General features: G+C 45.7%; 1 protein-coding gene across 1 annotated transcript in view; it reads left to right on the top strand.

Annotated features, from left to right (window-relative positions):
* The window catches only part of LOC135391454 (antizyme inhibitor 2-like), a 75,397-nt gene that overhangs the window by 14,554 nt on the left and 47,985 nt on the right, over window positions 1-12,858 (top strand). Inside the window, exon 2 of the mRNA XM_064621711.1 lies at window positions 7,303-7,407. The gene's annotated coding sequence lies outside the window, so the exon portion shown is untranslated. The remainder of the gene's footprint in view (window positions 1-7,302; window positions 7,408-12,858) is intronic.

The following is a 12,858-nucleotide window of genomic DNA, read 5'->3' as shown; positions in this document are numbered from 1 at the left end:
GCTACTGGGGCAACTGATAGCTTTTCCTATACTTAAATTATGAATCAACTATTAGTATATACGAGACCCATGCGCACAGTCATGTGTCACAGTGGGCTTGTTTATCCGTGCATCTCTGTATCCGTACCGTGTGTCCGTACAGTGTAATGCCGAGTTTTTAGGTTAAACAGGAAGCAACGTTCATATCTCGGAGCTGTAGACCAAGATTAACACGTGTGAACAGATGAATACAATGCATCCCCTGTTGCTGGCCCGGCGACAAAAGAAAAGTTCGTCATGGCGCGACCGCGGCCATGATGGTGTGAGGTCTAGCAGGAATAAACTGTGCACCAGCAATGTCATTTTTTTTTGCAACGGACTCATTATGGCCACTCATTGAAGAAATGCAAACGTCTAATCACTACGTGTACATATAGCTCTAGGTGAGAAATGGACCTTAAGTAAACAGTCCTAATTTCTGTGTGGTCGTCACGATGCCCTTCTGTTTGGAGTTGTCAAAATCTGTGGTAACTGTATATATTTCGAATTGATATGTGTCATTAAACAGGATATGATTTATTTTTCTCTGTTCTCGTCTAGTATTGTTGCTCTGGATGATTAGTATGGTTCGGTCAGGAAAAGGGAAAGGGAATACAACGCAAACGAAGTGCGCAATGTACACTCCTAAAAATGAACTTCATCGCATAGCACGCTCCTAGCCAACCGTACAGCATAAGTGTCACAAAAAAGGCGTACGCCTCCCGTTTTCAACTAATCAGGGCAGATAACGATATCATTCGAGATGTTGGTTGGCTAGGAGCGTGCTGTGCGGTGAAGTTCATTTTTAAGAGTGTAGACGTGCCATGGCTAATTATGCACTGCTTATTATTCATACTGCTGACGTCATATCTGATGTCATTTATTTACAATCGTAGTAGTCCGCGCAACGGATGGATGCCGCTGACGGTCGCTATCATGTCGTCATTCTGAAGACGCAGAGGCCTATGGGAGTAATGCTACCTGTTTAGATATACCTTACTTCTTCTTCGTCAGAAAATGTCTCTGTCGGTGACATTTTCGAGCTGCTGCGTACCGAACATGGAGGAAGGAAACACAAGGAGCGGCTCTTCCCTCCAGACAAGCGTAGCCACCCTCTAGCGGTCGCTCGAGTCAAAATCGCCATTGCTTCCTGTCCACCACGTGATCCCCTCTAAAGTTTCGGTTTTGCAAGGCTTTATTTCTCGCGCTGCTCTCCGTATGATTTTGGTTTTTGAAAGTAATTTATTGTGAAAATGTGAGCACTGTCGTAGAAACGGCGTATGGTAATGTGTTCCTGTCCCGGCTGCGGCTCTCGTTGAACTGAAATCAACTCTGTCACGGGAATGCGTTTTGTTCGTAGGTACACGGTAACTTGCTTTAGTCGCCCGTGTGTGTTCGAGTCATTTTGAATTGTTCACTTGGGACCTCAAACTCTGCCGCAGATTCATTTCATATCTTCTGTTGTTGTACAAATCTGATTAATGGAACGGCATTCTTTACCACTTAGTCAAGAAAGGTACATACGTTGGAAGTAACCGTTACAACACGTGATGTTTCCGGTCCCGCGTACTCCTTTTGCGTTCTGCACACTGTGACTGGTCTTCTAATAGAACAGTAAACATTCGAACACACAGAAATGAAGTGCAAGCACGCGTTCAACATAATATTGCCATCTGAACTGCGACACAACTACAGCTCGCGTCGTCTGCTTTGCTGGAGCCATGCTGTCTGGAGGGTCACGTGAGCGGTCACGTGGTAGACAGGAGCATCCCAGAATGCACTGCGAGGCCGGCTACGCTCGTCCCGATAGAAAACTGTCGGAGGGGCCGCTCCTTGTGTTTCCTTCCTCCATGGTACCGAACGATTCCTAGACGCTGTGTGTGTCGTTAACCTCTTCCTCCATCACTGACAATTTGCCTTTCGTCATATTTCAACTGATTTCGACGGCAGATATACGGCGTCGTTGTGGTCCACACGGAAACCATAAACCCACTTGGTCCCACGGGGTGTGTCCTCCTCGTCGTTCACAGTTGGCTGAGAGGATTGGATGGCGATGACGTAAGCCCGCTTCGAAGGCATGTATCCGGCGTTCACAACCCGCTATTTTTGCCTGGTAACTGCGCCTCGTTGTAGTGAACACGGTTAAAAGTCGATGTGTGTGCGATAGTGAGGTATCACGAGAACGGTTTCCTGCAGAGTACGCATTATTCGCGAAAATCATTTCATGGTTCTTTCAAAGCAGCACTGACGTAACGCACAAAATAATTTTGTTTTTCGCTGTGGCGTATTCTGCAACAAATAAACTGAGCTCCTGTTAAAAAACGATAAGCGCAGGTGACCTACAGAGCGTGGCCTCTATTCCCCCACCTTTCAAACATCCTCGCCTCGTGAAAAGAGCGCATCGCTGAACGAGAGGACGTCGTGACGTAACATTATCCCGGACACATGATCCGTGACGTAGAGCGGCATAGTTGCAACATGTATAAGCATGTATAAGAAGAAAAAAAGAAAGATAAAAGGCTCGGGACCTTTTCCACGTCACGTCAGGATCGTGTCGGCCGCCCGCGGCTGCTTTCTGAGGCTGTTTTTGTGAATACGACTGCGCAGCTGTAATACTTTGCAGAGCGGAAATGTTTCGCATGGTGACTCCTGGTGCACAGCATGACAGATGATGCAAGGTTTCTAGCCATGTTAACCTCCTTATTCTTTTAAAGGTACCGTAAAGTCTCGCAGAGGTCTTAGAAAACATATCCATTCGATAGCCTAAGCCCTCAGTACTGTGACGCCACAATTTTTGTCATAACTGCGCTCATAGCTTTTAGAGAATTATAACTGAAAATAACCTGCAACACTGTGTCCAAGTTACCACGAAGGGGCAGTAATACTATTTTTTGTATTATAATAATAGTACATAATAGTACTGTATGAAAATGCATATTATAGTACTAATACAGTAGTATTTTTGAAATCGCGTATTATAACACATAATACTAATACTGATGATTATTATAATTGCAGTTTTTATGGCGCACGGGAAAATACCTATCCTTTTAAAACTTGCCTTTAGAAAACGCGAACGCACATGCAACATCTGTTTCGGTACGTAAATTTCCAGTGCTGGTACACAATAGGCGTCTAGCCGTCTACACACAATTTGACTTCAACAGCATTTTCTCAAAAAAAGAGTATTTAAGTGCTCGTCTGCTCTGTCTCAGCACCTGGCTTGCATAGGAAAGTCGTTCCACCAGAGAAGATGAACACAGGTTGCTGTTTAACCTTAAAAATACAGACTTCACTACGAACAGCCACGAGAAATACTGTTTAGGGTCGTGCGTCTTTCTATAGTGGGAAGAATGAGGCCTTCCGCCTCCTGTTTAAGTGGTTCAACCTACAGGTTAGATATGTTAACAAAAACCATAGCCTTCTTCAGATCTAAAAATGGCCTCATCCGTATGCTTTGTGACAACTTAGCCCCATGTATAGCAGTGGCAAAGCCGGAACAGTACATATATGTAATGACATGTATTTCGTTTGAAGGTCCAGGTTCCCTTTGGTATCAGTGCATATGCCAGAGTCGAGTGATACGGGGGCAATGTTTAGTATGAAGGTCAAGGGGTATTACTGTCTTATGCATAGTACTGTCTTATGAGTAATACATTAATACCAGCAATACACATTTTTGTGCATTAGAATACTAATAGAAATACTCTTTTCAATCCCGTATTATAATACGTAATACTAATACAAAATGTAGTGCAGTATTGTATTATATATTGCATTACAGTACTATATACAGTATTATATATGTTTATAAGTCCCAAACGTCGCCACACCAGCATTGGACAGCTGTTTCGGCCTTATTGGGCCTTCATCAGCAATGCGTAGGTGGGCGACGTTTGAGCGAGTGGCGTCGGAAGGTCACGTGGAACGTGATGTCCTCCCGTCAGGGTGAGTGACTCACCTCTGAAAGCCCAGTGCGAAGCCAGTAAAGTATTAAGTGAAGAAAAATAGCATAGGCTCTTTGGCTGCACGTTGAACATATGTTTATAAGTCCCAAACGTCGCCACACCAGCATTGGACAGCTGTTTCGGCCTTATTGGGCCTTCATCAGCAATGCGTAGGTGGGCGACGTTTGAGCGAGTGGCGTCGGAAGGTCACGTGGAACGTGATGTCCTCCCGTCAGGGTGAGTGACTCACCTCTGAAAGCCCAGTGCGAAGCCAGTAAAGTATTAAGTGAAGAAAAATAGCATAGGCTCTTTGGCTGCACGTTGAACATATGTTTATAAGTCCCAAACGTCGCCACACCAGCATTGGACAGCTGTTTCGGCCTTATTGGGCCTTCATCAGCAATGCGTAGGTGGGCGACGTTTGAGCGAGTGGCGTCGGAAGGTCACGTGGAACGTGATGTCCTCCCGTCAGGGTGAGTGACTCACCTCTGAAAGCCCAGTGCGAAGCCAGTAAAGTATTAAGTGAAGAAAAATAGCATAGGCTCTTTGGCTGCACGTTGAACATATGTTTATAAGTCCCAAACGTCGCCACGTCGCCACTTATAAACATATGTTCAACGTGCAGCCAAAGAGCCTATGCTATTTTTCTTCACTTAATACTTTACTGGCTTCGCACTGGGCTTTCAGAGGTGAGTCACTCACCCTGACGGGAGGACATCACGTTCCACGTGACCTTCCGACGCCACTCGCTCAAACGTCGCCCACCTACGCATTGCTGATGAAGGCCCAATAAGGCCGAAACAGCTGTCCAATGCTGGTGTGGCGACGTTTGGGACTTATAAACATATGTTCAACGTGCAGCCAAAGAGCCTATGCTATTTTTCTTCACTTAATACTTTACTGGCTTCGCACTGGGCTTTCAGAGGTGAGTCACTCACCCTGACGGGAGGACATCACGTTCCACGTGACCTTCCGACGCCACTCGCTCAAACGTCGCCCACCTACGCATTGCTGATGAAGGCCCAATAAGGCCGAAACAGCTGTCCAATGCTGGTGTGGCGACGTTTGGGACTTATAAACATATGTTCAACGTGCAGCCAAAGAGCCTATGCTATTTTTCTTCACTTAATACTTTACTGGCTTCGCACTGGGCTTTCAGAGGTGAGTCACTCACCCTGACGGGAGGACATCACGTTCCACGTGACCTTCCGACGCCACTCGCTCAAACGTCGCCCACCTACGCATTGCTGATGAAGGCCCAATAAGGCCGAAACAGCTGTCCAATGCTGGTGTGGCGACGTTTGGGACTTATAAACATATGTTCAACGTGCAGCCAAAGAGCCTATGCTATTTTTCTTCACTTAATACTTTACTGGCTTCGCACTGGGCTTTCAGAGGTGAGTCACTCACCCTGACGGGAGGACATCACGTTCCACGTGACCTTCCGACGCCACTCGCTCAAACGTCGCCCACCTACGCATTGCTGATGAAGGCCCAATAAGGCCGAAACAGCTGTCCAATGCTGGTGTGGCGACGTTTGGGACTTATAAACATATGTTCAACGTGCAGCCAAAGAGCCTATGCTATTTTTCTTCACTTAATACTTTACTGGCTTCGCACTGGGCTTTCAGAGGTGAGTCACTCACCCTGACGGGAGGACATCACGTTCCACGTGACCTTCCGACGCCACTCGCTCAAACGTCGCCCACCTACGCATTGCTGATGAAGGCCCAATAAGGCCGAAACAGCTGTCCAATGCTGGTGTGGCGACGTTTGGGACTTATAAACATATGTTCAACGTGCAGCCAAAGAGCCTATGCTATTTTTCTTCACTTAATACTTTACTGGCTTCGCACTGGGCTTTCAGAGGTGAGTCACTCACCCTGACGGGAGGACATCACGTTCCACGTGACCTTCCGACGCCACTCGCTCAAACGTCGCCCACCTACGCATTGCTGATGAAGGCCCAATAAGGCCGAAACAGCTGTCCAATGCTGGTGTGGCGACGTTTGGGACTTATAAACATATGTTCAACGTGCAGCCAAAGAGCCTATGCTATTTTTCTTCACTTAATACTTTACTGGCTTCGCACTGGGCTTTCAGAGGTGAGTCACTCACCCTGACGGGAGGACATCACGTTCCACGTGACCTTCCGACGCCACTCGCTCAAACGTCGCCCACCTACGCATTGCTGATGAAGGCCCAATAAGGCCGAAACAGCTGTCCAATGCTGGTGTGGCGACGTTTGGGACTTATAAACATATGTTCAACGTGCAGCCAAAGAGCCTATGCTATTTTTCTTCACTTAATACTTTACTGGCTTCGCACTGGGCTTTCAGAGGTGAGTCACTCACCCTGACGGGAGGACATCACGTTCCACGTGACCTTCCGACGCCACTCGCTCAAACGTCGCCCACCTACGCATTGCTGATGAAGGCCCAATAAGGCCGAAACAGCTGTCCAATGCTGGTGTGGCGACGTTTGGGACTTATAAACATATGTTCAACGTGCAGCCAAAGAGCCTATGCTATTTTTCTTCACTTAATACTTTACTGGCTTCGCACTGGGCTTTCAGAGGTGAGTCACTCACCCTGACGGGAGGACATCACGTTCCACGTGACCTTCCGACGCCACTCGCTCAAACGTCGCCCACCTACGCATTGCTGATGAAGGCCCAATAAGGCCGAAACAGCTGTCCAATGCTGGTGTGGCGACGTTTGGGACTTATAAACATATGTTCAACGTGCAGCCAAAGAGCCTATGCTATTTTTCTTCACTCAGTATTATATATATGAATTATACACAAATGAAAAATAACCGAAGCTCTGTAGCTGCACGTTGAACATATGTTTGTAATTTGATCGTGCACTCCCAGCCGAGGGCAGCTGTTTCGCTCTGCTTGGAACTCTTCAGCCCGGCGCAGGAAGTGACACGACATCACACATCGTGTCACTTCCCTGCGCCGGGCTGAAGTGCTCCAACTTACTTTTCCTATGTATATAAGGAAGTACCCTAGCAGTTTTAGTAATTAGTTCAAGTTACTTCCAAAAATGTTTAAGTTAGACAGTAAATACCGACCTTCACAAGTTTTTGCGCCCAATTCACGCCCAAAGTAGTCGGAAAGCGTTTCGTGCCACAAGAAAACAGAAGAAGAAAGAAAACGAAACACAACGCACATTTCCTTGCAAGGCGCTGAACATGCTGAACCTGTGCATTGCACGTGTGGTATCTTACAGCGTGTCAAGTAAAAACAGAAGTGTTGTTAGTGTATGTTCCGCATAAATATTTATTTATTTACTTACTTATATATATTTATATAAAAATTCTTTTGCCGCAGTGTATCAGCAGTGAAAAAAGTTTCCAGTTTCTTCCGTACACCTTCCGGGAGGACTGCTGCTCGGGGAAGACCTGGGACAACAGACTGTTGTCAGACACCTTGCAGGTATGAAGTAACACATTCAGAAAGCTGTAACATTTAGAGAAACAGAAGTATGCGTGAAAAGGAGTAGTGTCGTCAGGTTTTCACGCGAATTGTACGGTCAACGCCGTCTGTGTGCGTCACAACATTTAGCTGGCAACATCAGAGGCAGAAATGTATCACTGAGGTGTCTCCCTGAACGGTATCTAAGCGAAGAGACTATACTATAACTATACTCTAAATGTATACCACCTAGTAAAGGGTAAACATTTTGAAATCTCTACCCTCTATTTTAGAAGTTACCCTGTAACCTATGGGCGATACCCTCTATAAACGTTACACAGATCACCTATAAATAGAGCTTATTAAATCCTACCTGCCACACAGATGCAAAAGTTACAGTTTGGCCAGGCATGGCGTTCTCTAAGACGCCTGCCTCTTCACAGACACTCGACACAATAAATGATGCTGAAAATAAGCTCTGAGCAGTGCAGAACGCTTACTATATGCACAGATTCACATGCACAACAAAAGAAAGGAAGAAGTAATTGCAACTCGAAAATATTTATTATTTAATTGGCAGACCTCGCACTACATCAGAGGCAGGAGCACGAGGACGGCAGAATACAAACACTTCAGCTGTGGTGAACGACATTGAGTTTCAAGGAGGTATACGCTTTGCAGTCCTCAGGTTGTTGCAACTCCCTGAGTACGCCGAAAACGTTCCTATTCCTTTCCTATATCTGAGAATGACGCGTTAGCGACGCGACTATAGTAAATCAGAGGCAGATGAAGAAGTAAAACATAGGGATGAGAAAGGATTAAGCAAAGAAGAGACGTAACACGCACGTGTAACACAACTGTGTTGAACCGCGTTGAACAGACCAGAACAGATGCTACGATCAGTGCTGCTAGAGTGTCTAGAAAAAGGTAACTTTGGAAACTTTGTAGTGAACATACGGTAAACTACTCTGATAAAGTTCAATTACTTCAATCGTGTGCTTTCTTCAGACTTCTGAACACGATCCGCAGTTGATACAGAAGCAGAAACACAATAACGTAACGCACACTGATCCGAAACTCTCGTATTGAATGTGCGACTAGAACGAGAACAAGTAACCTTTGAGCAGTACCTTTTATAATGGTTGCTGTACAAAGAAAAAGAGAAAGAAACGAGGGAAATGCAAACGCGTAATTGGTTTAGAAGTTACAACGTCCCTACACCTTTGGTTTCGGCCGTTTCGGCGCATATCACTGGGCGACCCCATGACGAGACACGTGATGCGCCGTCGCCATTACAGTGGTGCGTCAGTCTGTTCGGATTGGCGTACGCAGGAGGCTCTACGGGTACTTTCTGCGCTGTGTTCGGATGCAATAACAGCAACAGACGAAATCATGACTGGAAGGAGAGCCTCTGCGATGTACACAGAGGCTTGAGGAAAGAAGACTGCCCTTGTTTGGTGCCTTTCAGCTTACATGGCTTTCCAAAGAACGACGAAACCCGTCGCAAATGGACTGCCGCTGTATCGTGCAAGGACTATGTACAGGGTCGGCCACACAGACATCTTTTGTATCCCTTGACGGCATTCCCACTGTGTGTGTGCCTGACTCAAATGATACGAAATATGGGCGTGTTGACGTGCCACACGATGTTCGTTGGACGTAGTCGGTATAAGGTAAACGCGAGCGAGTGCGCTTGAGACTCAACACGCGATCTGCGTGACAGTGACGTTCATTGATTGATTGACCGTATCGCCAAGCCGCCACGGATGATTAAAACAAAACACGCTTGTATACGTTGACACATACTAACCGATATGCACTGACATACAAGCCTCTCAGAATGACAGGGAACTCATGCTAAAGCAGCTGAAGCCACGAAGAGCCACGCACCGCCCCGACACAGCTGTAATTCCGATCGAGTAACGTCATGCACGATGTCTGCTCTCTATGAAAACTGCCGTATAAAGGGTACATTTATAAGTTACGACGATTGGATTTGGGTTGAACTCAGAAGTAGCTTCTATTGCTCCTACAATGTCAGGTTACATGTCGTTTTTAACCTAACCTAATCTAGGTAATCTTTTTAATCTAAATGGAGGTAGCGGACGTGTAACTTATATAACTTATATTACTATAACTTATAACTTATACTGATATTTTGAAATCTACGTCTATATAGAGGTTATACGTCACTAGAAGTTACAATAAACGGTACAGAGTTAAGAGTGTACTAATTCTCGAAATTGTAGTTTACTACTATTGCTACATTTGTGTGACTACCTTGTGACTACCACAGAGTATAGTTACAAGATTTCAACCTCGTGTTAACTACTTAACGTTTTGCACTTTGTTTCTAAGCCCACAAACAGCACCGAGACGCCATGGAACAGCATGGAGGATGCCACCTCATATTATTGTTTTCCAGGAATATTATCTACACTACAAACGAAGTTTGCTGTCCTGCATAACTGTCTAGTTATTTTGACTCACATCTGGACGATTCGTACTATTCTGCTGAAACATATAATCCCGCAAGATTAATTCTTCGAGTGTACTTAATACGAGTAGATTGGCACCCCTTCTGCGCTATTTGATCTGAGACTGTCATCCCGACTTTCCATTTGGAATTTGGCGTAGCACTATGTTTGTAAGCGGAAACAGGCGGTTGCGGGGTCAAACCTGTGAATACGCTTCATACACGGCGCACACGTTCCCAATTTATTATCCACAACCATGGGGGCATCCTAACGACGACTGCCTGTCATCATCTATCACGAGTACCAGTGAAGTTTCAAACGAGAGTCATTCTCTATTTTGGTCCTGGAGCCGCTATAAAAGGAAACTGCTTCATGACAGGAAGAACATAAGAGGTTTATTAGCGCTATCGACGACAATGAATACTGTGAATGGAATAAGTATAATTCGTTCTTCTTCGCCCGTCAAGGGTAAGCAACCTTTAAAAACATTGTTGGGCACAGTTTCCAATCAGTGTAATCAAATTGAATACTAGCTGGTTGGTTAGTTAGCTCATTAGAGTTTTAGTATATCGTACGCTATCGCCTTAGCGTGCGTAAGGGACAGCGTGGGTAATTCTGAACACTGCGCAAAGCTCTCTTTCTGATACATGCGTGTGCTGAAACACCAGCGCTATCCCTTACGTTCGGAAAGACGATAGCGAAACTCTCTCTTAAAGGAGCATTAAAGTGGTATCTAACATGGCCAAAAAGTGCTCTCATCTTGTAAAGCAGTATGTGAAAAACATTCCCACAAAATATTTCTGTCCAAAGTTGTTTCACCGCGGCGCATTTAATTTGCAAAATCGCCCACCCGCTCACTAAAGTCACCCACTCTAGTGTGACGTTTGTGGTAGAGAGCCCCCTCATTCGTTCGTAGGAAAAACCGTCTGTTACGAACATTGCAAGCCGTTTCTTGTTGACTTCTATTCGTCATATGATTTATATGACGTTTTCTGAAAAATGAAGCATATATGCAGCCCAAAAACATAAGATTGCGATCACAAGAGTTATATCCGTGGCTTCTGTGCAATCACAAAACTCACAGCAGAAGACAGAAAGCAAGCAATCAAGGCGCTATTGTGGCGCCACCTGTTAGCCACTGAACCAACTGTGCAGTGAAAACGGTCAGGCAGGCTGCGCACTGTCGGGAAGCACTGGGGTATCGCTGTACAACACACAGTTAGATTCGTGCAATTATCTTAGCCCTCAATTTTATCTTGCAAGCCAGCATTAGATCTGCTGTAATCTACACAGATTCTCTAAGCTCTCTACACGCCCTGCACAGTCTGCAGAGATCCAAGAATCTGTTGGTTAAGAGAGCGCGTTCCTTGGTAAGTAGGTTATAGCCTAACGTTTTGCTGGGTGCCCAGCCATGTGGATATCCCAGGAAACGAACAGGCAGATCGAGCTGCTTCAGCAGCCCTTATCTTAGACATCAGTCCACTTGACATGCCCTTTCACGACTTCGGACGGGTGCTAAAATGCGCCATTAACGCAAAATGGCAAGAATTCTGGGATTCACAAACACAGAACAAACGTCACCTAATAAATCCACACATCAGTCATCATACGCACACATTGGAACACCGCTTCTGTGATGTCCTGAGGCACAGACTCAGAATTGCACACACTTACCCATCACACGGCTTTCTACTTCGTGGGGAGGAGCCGCCACAGTGCACTCTCTGTGACGAGCCCATTTCTATTGTACATATTTTGATATCGTGTCCAAAACACGGACCTCATTGAAATCGTCACTTGACTGAGTGCTACAAGTACTTTTTACCTCTTCACCCAACTCTTCTACTGAGTGATGAGCCTTTTGTTCCTTTCGAAAACATTTTGAGTTTCTTTAGAGATATAGGAATGCTTAGGAACTTGTAACTTTTAGCTCATTTTTTTATATCCACCTCTATGTCTCGATTTGCTTCTCTCTCTTAATTCCATCATTTTTACTTTTACTTCTAAGTTGAGTCGTTTACAACCATAGTTTTTGGCGCTCTATGGTCTTAGTCGCTTTTGCGCCAAAAACCTCCAATTATCATCATCATCAGTTAGATTCGTGCTGCACCACTCGTTCTTCCCGTGGTGTCAGCGGTCCCAAAAAATCGAGGTCGTGTCGTTGACAGCCTTCATATCCTCTGTTTCGGGCCGGAGAACGTCTGGCGTCTTGTTGCTCACCTCGGTCATGTGATCCCAGGTCCAATGAGGAGCGTCCCTACCACTCACGTCACATAGTGACGAGCGTGGCGGCGCTCATCACGTGTCTATCGTGAACGCGAAGGAGGGTGTTTCGCTCTCGGGAGATTCGGGGGGCTATTGCAGGCATCCCTACGGCAGGCTATGGTTGCACTAATTGCGGGAAAACTGTTTTCGGTCGCCTAACATTTCATACCAACCAAAAACGGAAACAAAGTTGTGTGCCTCTAGACTGCTCCTTTAAAGTGCCCCTACGGTGGCACTTTAATAGTTGAGTATTGGTTGCGTATTGCGTAACCAACTTGGTTGAAGATTGCGTACTGGTTCATCCTCAATTCTTCTAAAAAAGTAACCAAGTTTCTAATCAATTAACTATACTGTGAGCGTATGCAGTCCCGCCACCCACCGCACCTTTACGGCGGCGCCGCTGTTTAACCAAGCCTCCTCGATCGCCGTCAGTGAGAATTGGGGACTCGGCAGTGTTGCGAACGGACGCACTGTCGTCCCAGTTAATAAACGCAGTAGTATTATCCGGGCCTCTTCATCCTTCGTCATCACTCTCATCATCACTCCTACGCCTCACAATAGAAACGAAGTTGCTGTTACAGTTACGGCTAGCAATGTGTAAGAGTTACGCAACACGAAACATCGTGATATGTGCAGCAATGAAATGCAAAGCGGCATAGAAAGTTGGGTTGTAGACAGTGTTGTATCGCTACTAAAACTAAGTAACAGAATACCGCTACCCGCTACTCCA

The sequence above is a fragment of the Ornithodoros turicata genome, chromosome 4 (genome assembly GCF_037126465.1).
Source record: "Ornithodoros turicata isolate Travis chromosome 4, ASM3712646v1, whole genome shotgun sequence".
In the NCBI taxonomy this organism is placed as follows: Eukaryota; Metazoa; Arthropoda; class Arachnida; order Ixodida; family Argasidae; genus Ornithodoros; species Ornithodoros turicata.
The sequence above is the reverse complement of the archived record's forward strand: the minus strand, read 5'-3'. Positions and strand labels throughout refer to the sequence as shown.